General features: G+C 27.4%; 1 protein-coding gene across 2 annotated transcripts in view; it reads left to right on the top strand.

Annotated features, from left to right (window-relative positions):
- Positions 1-10,797: 10,797 nt before the first annotated feature.
- The window catches only part of LOC656715 (metabotropic glutamate receptor 2), a 419,913-nt gene continuing 417,783 nt past the window's right edge, over positions 10,798-12,927 (top strand). For both annotated transcript variants that reach the window (XM_064354798.1, XM_064354797.1), the window contains exon 1: positions 10,798-10,945. The gene's annotated coding sequence lies outside the window, so the exon portion shown is untranslated. The remainder of the gene's footprint in view (positions 10,946-12,927) is intronic.

The raw sequence follows: 12,927 nt of genomic DNA, 5'->3' as shown, positions 1-12,927 counted from the left end.
TCTAAAAATGCCAACAGCGCATTTTATTATTATTATAATTTTTTTAAATATGATTAGTAAAATTGTAAAATAGTTATTACTGATTAGATCTCTTATTGAAAGTATAAATTATATTAGCTATTATTTTTTTAAAGTGCATAAATAATTTATAACAGCTAAATTTGAATGAAAATGCGACGTTGGCGTTTTTTTAGTTTTGAAACAGCAAATAGGCAGATTCTTTTATTACACTTTTTTTTTCAATGGAACTTAAAACAACATTTTTTATGCAGACTTTTATTAACATCTTCTATATCTTTCTCTTACAGTTTTTGAAATAATCGCAAAAAAACAGAATTGTATTTCATTATTTTTATTATTAATTAAGTAAATTTTCGAAAAATACGATAAAATTGTGCCACTGATTAAAAGAAATGCTAGATTTGTCTACCATTTTTGCTCAAGAAGTTCAAAATTCGATGGCAAACTGACTGAGTTACTTTACATAATTTACTAAGTTAGCATAAACCATAATTGAATATAGATAGATAGGTATAGGACATATTGATAAAAGTCACTATAAATATTGATGTTCTTTCGCTTGCCGTTGAGAAAATGGTGTCATCCTATTTAAAAAAACTGAGTTATTGCCGATTTTTGATAACCATTTTGAAAAAATCATACCAACTTTGACAGTCGACAATTTTGAAAATTCTAAAAGGCTCTTCGAACCTTTCGTTATGGAACGCAAAAAAAATTATTCCCTTATTGCAAACGGTTCAGGGGCTGTGAAATTTTAAATAAACCCTTGCAAATAAAAGTTTGGTTACTGTTTAAAATTTTAAACTGAGATGATTGGTTAAGAAGAAAAAAAAATAAGTTGTATATATTTCATACAGAAATCAGGTAGGAATGGCATCATTTGAATACTTTAAATATAATTGGTAAATATTTTCACCGATTGGAAATAACTATTTAAACTGCACCGGTTAGCTACGTTAGAAGTTTTGCCGTAAGATGACAACTCATTGTTTCTTTAATATACATAAACTCAGAAATAAATTTCCGTTACAGTCGGATACACATGATTATAATATTATTATTATTAAATATTATTTCATAATATTATATATTATAATATTATTATTATTAAATATTATTATTATTAAAATTAAATTATTATTATTATTATAAATAGTTCTATGTTTGTTCGGTTCTTCAGACAGTTTGGTTATAGAACTTGTTATTTCTGAAATTTTAGTGTTGTGAATAAACAACTATTAGAATGTCTTCTGAAAATTCTTGTGTAATGGGATTTATTGCAATAAAAATTATGTTATGTTATTTTTTCTGTAGTAGGAATTAATAAAAAATACATCCAGAATTACCAGAGCTTAATACCAAATTTCCAACTTTTTTTGACACTTAACTTCCTGACAATCCGGTCTCTACTTTTTAGTTATTACAACAAGAAGCTCCATCACTAAATAAATTTTTTTGTAAAAACTAATAGCTTTTTTGTTGCCTTCTCCTAAACTTGCAAAACGGAGTAATTAATTTCTTTAAGATTCTGAAATGTTCTGGTCATTTAAACTTCAATCTCATGAAGCAAACCATACCTACATACCTACAATAGTTTTATTCATAATCTTTTATCCTAACCAATTTTTTTAACTTAACAATAATTCTCCCATTTTCAGTAATGCCTAGCTTTAACCAACGATGAAGTTTAGCTGCAATGAAGGCCACTTTTGTCAGCAACCCCCTTGACGTTTTTAAAACTAGAATACAACTCCAAGGAGAACTGAAACTTTGAGGACAACATGAAATCCACTACAAACACGCACTGCATGCTGCTTATGTTATAATAAAACAGGAACGAATTTTTGCATTGCATAAAGGACTTGGAACTGTACTTGATGACAATACTTACAGTGCACTTCAAAGAGGCAGGATAAAAACACCAATTTTGTTTACTCTAAACATTTATAAGTTTAATTTGTAATAAATTGTATGACGTATAGGTTTTTTAAATAAATCTTAGCAAAATGTCGGACATAATTAAAAGAGATCGCCCCTTTTCTGAAACCGCTCACCGTATAATAAATGTTTCAGTCAAGGAATATTTCCAGATATGTTCAAAAAATCTAAAATTATTCTTGTACCTAAAAAAAATTGTGTTAACAACCCAGATAACTATAGGCCTATTGCACTGACACCTACATTAGGAAAGTTTTTCGAAAAACTAGTAAAAAAGCGCTTAGTAATTACTTTGAAAAATTTTCTTTATTTCATAGCTCGCAGCATGGCTTTAGAACTAAACATTCAACGAGTGAAGTGGTTCGAAAGATTGTTGATTATACTACTGAAGCCCTTGATAATGGACACCTGGCCGCTATAACTCTTGGTGATTTAAGCAAAGCTTTTGATTGCCTCAACCACGATTGCTTACTGAATAAATTAGAGCATTATGGAATTAGAGGACTATCTCTATCGTTTTTTAAGTCCTATTTGTCAAATAGACCACTATGTGTTTTGCTGAATCACGAATTATCTTCGTTTAAAGAATCTGCAAGGGGAGTCCCTCAAGGATCGGTGCTGGAGCCGGTTCTGTTTATTATTTATGTGAATGACATGTTCTATAATATGAGCCTTTCGGGTTTATTGATGTATGCTGATGATGCCTCCATTACTAATATTAGCACAAATATAGAAAATTTAAAAGATTTAACGAAAGTTTCATTGAATAAAGCGGAAGATTGGTACAATGGCAACAGTTTACAGATAAATCGAGATAAAACTCAACAACTAATAATATCTAAAAAAATTAAAAACAAAAAGATCAATAGTATAAAGCTCCTGGAAATTCACATAGATAATAGACTCAACTGGTCTCACCACGTAGATGCCCTTACCTCTAAGCTTGCCACTTATGTGTTTTTATTTAATAAATTTAAAAAATCAGTATACGTCAACACTGTTAATAGCATACGGAGTAACTTTGTGAGGGAACTGTGAAAATTCCATAAAAATTTTTATAATGCAGAAAAAAATTATGCGCATCATTGCAGGCTGTTCTTGCGATACTCACTGTCGGCCAATATTCAAGATGTACCGAGTTCTGCCTCTTCCATGTTTATTTATATTGTACACAGTTGTAGAAATACATAAACTATCAGAAATAAATTTCCTTTACAGTCGGATACACATGATTATAATACTAGATCAGCCAATCTAATGAAACTTCCGTATTGTCGTTTGGAAACTAGTAAAAAAATACACTTGACGTGAAAATGTATGCATAAAAAATTTGACCGCAATGAAATTTAAGTATATTGTTAAAAATATCTGTTACACTTTTATTTGTATTCATTAGAAGAATATATAAATACGCTTTTAGAATGATATTTCCTATCTTGTGTTATGTATTTACATGTAAATTATTGTTTTATACTCTTTCTTTCCTTTTTCTAACGATCTACACAGTATGTTTATATTTTTGTAGCAAATAAAGATTATTATTATTATTATTATACAAGTAAGAATGATTATACAGTAAAACCTCTTAACAACGGACACTGATGAGAAATCTTTAATTGTCCGTTGTTAAAAAGTGTTCACTAATGGAAGGTAGGCAATTTTAATATAATTTTTTTTCTTAAATAAATAAATGGGTGTAACTGTGACATAGCAGTGTGACAAAGTGACCACAAAGAGGTATACAGGATTTGTTAATTACTCAACATAACACCACAAAATTTGAAATAAAGCACTTTTTATAGGACTAGGAAGGCATTCAAGAAACTGCATACCAAAGGTATTCAAATTTAAAACATCAGCAAAAATTTTTTTTACAAAAAAGCTTCAAAATTTTCCGACAGCCTGAGTTTACTGTGGTGCTAAGGCAAGTTGTTTCGTTATCACTAGTGTCTTTTTCAATTTTTTCATCATTTTTTTTTAATTTTTGTATCCATTCATCGATATTTAATTCTGGATTTTTGGTATATACTTTTTCATCCATTTCTACATAATCCATCAAACAAATATTTGTTCTTTGCACCACTATTTTTTCGGTTTGTCCGTTGTAAGAGATAAATTTATATGACATTATGGTAATTAGGGATTTTTTTTGTCTGCGACCCTTATACGCAAGGAATGTTGTAGAGGGGTTATTTTACTTTCCGTTCTTACAAAAATGTCCGTTGTGGAGAGGTGTCCGTTATCGGGAGGTGTCCATTAAAGGAGGTTTTACTGTATAAGCGCAATGCAAGGATAACGAAACATAACAGTACTATAAGCAAGACATAAGGGCACTTGTTTAACTGCAATTTAACCACGCATATATGTATAAAGGTTACCTAAAGAAACATAATCGCATTATAAAAGATATACAGGCTCGCTAAAAAGTATGGATGCAGTTAAATATTTTCAGAACGATTTAACAGAAAATCTTGAAATTTGGTACAAGTGTTTAAATTCTATCATCTGAGAGAGCTTGTTTAAATTTCTATCGTCATTTATTTTGAAAATACAAGGCTAACTTGATTTTTTTTAAATAGCACGAAGGGTCAAATTTAATCATTTTTAAAAAAGCTTTTTTCCTGAATTTAGTGATGTTACATAATATCCATTTTTACTTTTATTAAAAGGTAAAAAAATTAAAATTCAAACATTTTCTGGAATAATAAAACTAAGTTAGCTTTGAAAATACTGTTATTAGCGATATTTGTCACTAGTATATTAGCCAAAAATTAAACTTAGGTGCAATAATTAGTTTAATAATGGTACATTTAAGTAAAACTGAGCGAAAAAAAATCGCATATTGATCATGTTTTATAGCATAAAAATCAAGTATTTCGTGTTTAATTTTTTTTAATTAAAACGTTTTCTTTTTCAGTTAAAAGTATTATTTTCACAATATTTTTTACTTTTACTTATTTTTTGGTCAATGTTTAAACAGCAAAGAGCTGACGATAGATATTAAAGACAACATTTTCAAGGCTAAAAAATTTTTACATTTTTAAAAATTTTTAAGTTTCGATTAAATTAAGGTATGCATGTGTTATACCATAGAATGTTATACTCCTTTCAAAAATATTAAATTTGACTCTAGTTGCTATTTAAAAAAAATCAAGTTAGCCTTGTATCCGAAGAACAAATGGAGATAGAAATGTAATAAACATCTGAAACGATAGAATTTATATACTCTTAAGCATACATCAAATTTTAATAAGTTTTGATGAATTGTTTTTATAATATTTAACTGTATCCATACTTTCTAGCGACTCTGTATAATATATAATCGATATATGAAACCACAGTTGTTTAGTCTTAATATAATCACAAGTAGATAATGCATAATTAAAATGGTTATGTAATAGTTATATCTCGGTTATAGTACAGTGCGTTCAAAAAATCTTTAGATCAACTCTTGCTGTGAAATTTTAAACGTATGTTGTTTGAAATACTGGCGTTGGAGAAAAATCGCAAGTAGCGCGTTTAACACTTCAACAGAATAAAATGATAATCTGTCAAAGACAATAATAATCTGTCAATCTAAATTCCACAGCAAGAGTTGATCTTAAGACTTTTTGATCTCACCGTATCAGTATGCTTAATTTTAAAGCTAGCAATATTTTTATAAAAAAATTTGACTTAAAGTTTTAATAAGGAATTATAATAACAACAAATTCTGAAAAGATTTACGTACTTAGAGAAAAACAATTAATATTTAGTGGCAAACGCGACTGTTTGTTTAAGAGATGTGCTAAAAACACATTTTGGAGCCGCACCCTGTATATCAATGCAGGATGCGTAAATGATCTCGAAGTTTATCTCTCCTTGTAGTACGTGATGTGGTCTGTTATTGTGTGCTGTTTTCTATTGCTTTCATGATGTATGAGTCTTAAAAAATTTCATCTAGTCCAAGCTAGAAAAAGTTCAAGGTGAGCACAGTCGGTCATAAAAATTATTTGCCCTAGATCTAATTTATTAAACTGCTTGTTTCGTAGAGAGGGATTCTATGGCAAGAGTGATGGATCAGAAAAACGCGACTTCACTTTTTGTTCTCGAGAGCAATTCATTACTTTGACAAATATTTCATAACAGCTTAGAACTTCACTAACTGTAATAAATTGGAGATATTCTAAAATTTTTTTACATTCATTTCAAAGGATTATGATTTTTAATTTAAATATAACTATTAGTGGCATTGGGTTAGATAGTGTTTTACGTATAAATTTTACATTTTTTTGTTGATCGCTTATCTCTTGGTGTATGTGAAAATACATTGTTTACGCAGACAATGTCCTTTGGGGTCCTGTGTCATTTCGATAAAGTGAATGTAAACTTTTCAACTTCTGGCAAAGTACTGTTGTTTTAAAAGTTGGGGTGTTTTCCCTCTGAAAACATTAAGATGCAAAAAATGAGCATATTTAATTGTGCTCCTTCCTTAGAGAGTTGTAAGTTTTTTGAACACAATAGATAAGAAAATATACAAAAATATTATTAATTTAAGTTTACAACATTAAATAAACACATGTTGTCACCAATCATCATTTTCTTTTGGACGATTTAATGTTTACACAAAAAATTTCAATTTCCATCGTTTTCCCAAATTTTTATTGTGATCTTTAAATATGGAAAAAATCATTTGATAAAATTAAAAAGTTTTGGTTCAAAAGAAGGAAAATCTCCCAATTTCTAACAAAAACTGCATTTTCTGTCTTATCAGAAATTTTATGGCTAGAAAATCATGTTTTAAATATTTGATGATCAAAAGTTAATTTAATTTTTTAAAACTGTGAATAGTTTAAATTTCTAAATAATTTTCAAATAAATTTTAAAATCGAATTTTTTTGAAATTTATTTATTACCTGGTCTATTATTTCTTAACTAAATCCCATAACAAATATGTTTTAAACAACTGACAAACTATAAAATTTGCTAAATACATATTTAGTTTGATTTTTCGGAATTTTCCAGTTTTAATTTTCACTTTTCAAAACAAGACGGGGTCCTTTATTTAAAATATTTTTTTTATTTCTCGTCTCACATTACTTACTGTTGGAATCTTATTTTAAAAGTTGATTAAAATTTAATCGAACTAAAGTTTTTTACGATTTTTCTAGTTGTCAAAATTATGAAAAGAAAAAAATTACTTAAAAACAAGAAAAAAACTTGAATTTTTTTGTTTTTCTGCTGCCACATAATAAACTTTTATTTTTCAACTGCAATTTTAGTTTCAGAAAATTATATTATTATATACTTTTTACACTGTTTTACTATTTAGAAAAATAAAAACACTACTTAAAAAAATGGTAGTAAATAATTATAGGTCTCTTGGATTAACTTTTGCTAGAAACTCAAAATTTTGCAATTTTGTGTGTTTATTGTTGCTAATGAAATTTTAAGTAACAAGCTAAATACTAGTTAACTGAGAATCATTTTATTAAATCTGTCTGTTTTGAGGACCGGTTTACAAATTTAGAACTCTTTAGAAATTTAAATGTTTTTTTTTTGTTTTTTTTTAAATTGTGAACAAATTTTATTTAAATCAATACAAAATTACGGAATACATAACAGTTTATCGTACTTTTTTTAATTTAATCAAACTGAGAGAAACAATTTGTGATTTTAAATGAATATTTTTAAAAAATACGACAATAAAAAAGATTTTGTTTAAATGTCAGTTTTTAAATTAAAAAAAATGCGATTAGTTCAAAAAAAATAAAGATGGGTTAACACGACAAGATATTGTGCAAAATTTTATTTTGATTCATCTTTACTGTAGGTATTTGTGAGATATAGAGCCAAACATCGTTTCTAAAATAAATTTCAAAAGTTTTTAAATGTTTCTTAGCTCTCAGCTAGCAAATTATAAGGTTTCTATTTTCCTTTTTTTCAATTTTTTTTAAACACAAACGTCAGTCAAAATCAGTGAAAAACGCATTGGTACAAACAAAAAACCCAAACATATCCATTTTTAAGTTTTGTTTCTGGAATTACACCAAAACAAAAAATTTTAATTTGTTTTAATTTATTTGTTCGGTGGCAACTTAGTTTTAAAGTTACGGACAAATTTAGTAAAGTAAAAAAAAATACAAAATTAGTGATAAAAACAATAATTCAGCAGAACAAAACATCAAAACAAAACAATTTATTTACTGTTGCCAACGAAGTTGAAAACCACATTTCCTAGACGTTTAATTGAACTTTTCTTAGTAAATAACCGAAGAACGTTTTATTTTAATTTTTATTGTTTTGAACATTTTCTGAAACAATTCATTTATCGAAAAATGAACTAAACTAAGCTAAAGAATTCTAGATTTTGCATTTTTTTTTTTTCTTGAACCGTTAGATTGCCAAATTAAATTTCTCAAAAATTTAAATGAAAGTAATACAATTTAAACATTTATTTTAAACAAATGGTAAAACTTAAAAAACTAAGTTAATTACTTTATAAAAATTACTTGTTGGCTAATCCGGCGCATGCACCATTTTTAGCTTTTTAGTTTTATAATATTTGTTTTTATTTTCTTGAACATTTTCAAAAACCACTTTGTTTAATAAAAAATGAAACTAACTAAACTAAACTATTCGAGTTTTTGCAATTTTCCGTATTCCTTCTTTGAATTGTTTTGTTTAAGTTTATCCTTCTCATAGCTTTCCCAACTCAAGTTTTTCAGATATTACATGAAAACACTTTAGACACACTAATGTAAGCTACATGTACTGTATTAAAATAAAAAAAATAACAAAAGTAAATAACTAAGTTAATTTATAAAAAAATTTGCTTGTCGACTATCCCGGCGCATCCACCAATTTTGTTTTTTGTTTTAACTCTAAATTATATTGAAATAGTTACCTAACGAGTTTGGAAATTGCTTTCCAATCAAGTTAAGTACAATATTTTTTGTTACGAATCTCTCAAAAAAGTTTAAGTTATTTTTTTATAATTTAGTGTTTTTTGTTAATGGGTTGGTAACAGAACAAACAATTAAAAATTTGAGTAAAACTGTCACTTATCCTAAAAAAACAACCGTTTGCATCTAAACGATAGCGATACTAATCAATTAAAAATGTTCCATTGTTGCAAAGTAAAAAACACCGCAGGAATGTCCAGTTTCCACACGCTGCTTTTAATATAAATACGTATTCATACGTATTCAACATATGGTGTTAAAAGTTGATGATTCTGCTTAAAAAGAAATTTTAAATATAACTGAAAATCTAATAAACACACAGAATACAGAGTTATTCCACAATTCGTATTAATTAATTAAGTCGCTACAAAAAATTATTAATTAAGTACAAATTAAAACTAAACACAAATTTTGGTCTCACGTACAATTTTATTACGAATAATTTTATGTGCAAAAGATTATTTAAGAATCATTGTTTTAGAACAGGAGTAGATCTTTTGATAATGATAACATTTATTATATTTCATTTAATGAAAAGAAATAAAAATTTGGGAACAACTCCTGTGCAATTTTAAGCCACAAACTAATTAAGTCATAAAACCCCCAAGACCGGTATAAGAATTTAAAAAACGTCACTACTTTTTTAGATTAAAAAAATTCAAGAAAGCATAATAAAACAGGGAAAAGTTAAGGAATACATAATAAATTATATTAAGTTTTAAATGTGTTTTTATTTTTTTATTGAAAAAAAGTTTAATTTGGCCAAAAGAACCGGAAATTTTGCATTTTTTTGAAGCGTTCCTACTATAAGTATTTGTGTGAAATAACATAAACAGCTTTAAAAAAACTGCTAAAGTTTTAAAGCTTTTCTTAGCTCTTAGTTGAGAAATTATAAAGATTTATGTAACAAATACAAATTGGTTCAAACAAGAAACCTCAACATTTTGCATATTTATGTGTTGTTTTTGGAAGTGCAATATCTTAAAAAAAAATTTTTTTTAAATCTATTTGAGTTCATTCGTTAATTTTAAAGTCACGGACCAGTAATTTATTTCAACTTCATTCGGTTCCAGTAAAAAATACAAAATTAGACTTTTACGAATTGAATTTTTTATTTTTTTATTTTTTTTTACATTTTAGAAACATTTATTTATTAAAGAACAAATCAAACTAAGGTTTTTTTTGAATTGATTAGTAAAATTTTATATTTCTCATTGTTTTGCCAACTCAATTTTTTCTGTAAATTAAATGGTAGGTAACAATTTAGACGAAGTATTACAAACTATACGTGAAATTAGTAAAGTTTTATTAAAAAAATTAATTGAATACCAAAAATTTCCAATCTATTTGCCCACTAACCCGGCGCATCCACCATTTTTCTCTTGAGGCAATATAAAAGTATTGAACACATTATGTAAATATTAGGTAAATACGATTAGTACATCAAATATAAATAATAATAGACTACCTAGACAATTAAATAAAAACAATTTTCTTTTACTTCATTTTCAGTATATTGATTGGATTAGTGTAGATGAGTGAACAAAAGTATTACTTAAGCTTTGTTGTTTTAGAACAGGACTAGAAATAGAAAAAATTATGGAAAAATTCTTCTGCAAAGAAAGTATTTAATAGCAATACTTTAATCATTCCTTGTTCGTATTCTTGAATTTTTGTCACATGAACGACACGAAAAGATAATGATGATCCATGCATTGTTCTTTAGAAACGAAGACAATGCGTATTTTTTTCTTTGTAGTCGTACTTTAGAGTAACCCGCTGAAACAATAATTTTTCCGGAAATGTGACGAACTTTGCTAAGTATTCACGTCCTTGTAAATCAGACCTTGAGCGCAGAATCCCGTTCTGTACCAACCGGCGTCTGTAAGCGTCGCGACGCTCCAGTGTGCGTGTCCGTGTTACAGCTTGCACAAGTTCAAGCTTCGGGTTATCGTTTCGCGAAACTTTTCCGATTGCAAAAACTTTAATAATTGAGTGAAAGTGATTCGAATGTGGTGAAGTGTCACGATGAATTATTAAGTGTAAGTTTTTGGTTACAAAAAAGTTGATTTTGTTGCCCCATAATAATGAAAAGATAATATTTGGCGCAACTATAATTAACTTAATGTAGAATAACATTTCTTGCTGTGTTATTATGAAAATAAATGTTCGGTGGTGGTAACGTTGTTTTAAGGCTTGTTGAGGTAAAAGCATTTTCCGCTTTTAAACTGGATAATTACATTCGCTAGGTAATTTTCGAGAGATGAATTTTTCACTCCCTAATAAAATTATTTCAAGTATGTAATATCAAGGATTCAGAATGTGAAACTTTTTCATATAAGGATGGAATCGGTCCCGCTTTTTTTTTAATATCTCAAAGTAATATATTTCCAACTGAATCTTTATTACGTTAGTATTAAATTATTTCTCATATTTAGATGACAAATAGAGTTTTTTGTGGCCTAGTGACAATTCACTGCTAGTCCATTAAACCGTAACTGTATCCTTGTAAATAAAACTTTCTTATCTCAAGAAAGGCTGCTTTATTATTGGAAGAATAAATAGCGCTCTGTCATTTCGCTTCCTCAGCCACATTTCGTACATTTTTCTGATTGAATTTTTTTATTAATAAATGCAAAAACAAATAAATAAGAAACGTACGTGCTCAAGATGTTTTGTGTCACATTATTCGAACCCTTGAGGATGAGAACGTATCGAAGAGCATTTTGTTTGAACGAAAGCACTTCCAAGTGACAACTTTAAAACTCTGTCTTAGTTTAGATGCCCTGAGTACATGTACACAACGGTGATAACCACGTTCTTATATCTGCTTTTAACTCAAGATATGTCGTTTCGCTTGTGATGTTGTAACCGTGCCTTGAAGGGATTTTTGTTCAGTTTAAAAATCAACTTGTGGTAAAATGTAAAATGATATTTATTTGGCAAGCATTACAAAAACTATACTTTTTACAACCGTGTTTCAGATAATGTCAGATTTCAGATTTTGATCTGTAGATCAGAAGTTAGGTAATTTTATTTCAGGAAAAATCAGCTTTGATTCAGTCTAGCAAAAATTTAAGAAGACAACACATGAACCTACAAAATAAAATTAAAAATAACTTTTATTTACAAGTCAACTATGATCTATGGGAAGACGGGTTATATTTAACGAGCATAATGTTTGCCAAAACGAGTGAGCGCAACAGACCTGTATTACATTTAATGTTTTCTAAAATAAGTTTACTAATTTGACTTACATCTAACATTTTCTGGAATATACATAACCCTCTTTGAGATACAATTGCATAAGATGTAGAAAACTTAACTGTTTAATTAAAAAAATTTAGAGATAGTTAAAAAATTATACTTAAAATAAAGATTGTCTAATTTAAGATTTGTGCATTACAACAATATGTATTTATTTTTTCATGTTTCGTAATATTCCGTTTTATATTTTTTTCTCTTTGTATCGTTTATTATAAATGCTTTTTTTAATTTGTTTATCATGTTTCATCTAGATTTTGTAGACTGTATTTTGAGTTTTAAGATTTTTACAGATTATTCTTTAGCATTTTTTTACACTCTTCTTTACATACGTTTCTTTACATTTTACTTTGATTCTTTACTACAATCATTTTTAGATCTCAAATTTGGTGTTTTTTTCTATTTTTCTATTATTTTATAAATCGACTTTTATCTTCTTTTATAAAATTTTTTCTAGATTCTCGTCTAAAAGTATTTTGCAGATTTTATTTAAGTTCTTTTATAAATACATGTTCTTGTTTTTAAATTTGACTCCGCTTTTTTCAAAGTCTGTGGTAGATCAGAAATCTGGACCTTCTTTAAATTATTTCAAAATTATATCTTTACATATTCATATATAAAATCAATTCTTGATTTTTCTTGAGAATTATTTTAGGATTATTCTAAATATCTAGATATTCTTTTCGATTCCACACTGCGTCTTTTTAAACTTCTTCAATTTTGTTTAGATTCCTTTTCGATTATATTTTTTAGTAACATT

The sequence above is a fragment of the Tribolium castaneum genome, chromosome 2 (assembly GCF_031307605.1).
Source record: "Tribolium castaneum strain GA2 chromosome 2, icTriCast1.1, whole genome shotgun sequence".
NCBI lineage: Eukaryota > Metazoa > Arthropoda > Insecta > Coleoptera > Tenebrionidae > Tribolium > Tribolium castaneum.
This window is presented reverse-complemented; position numbering and strand designations above follow the sequence as displayed.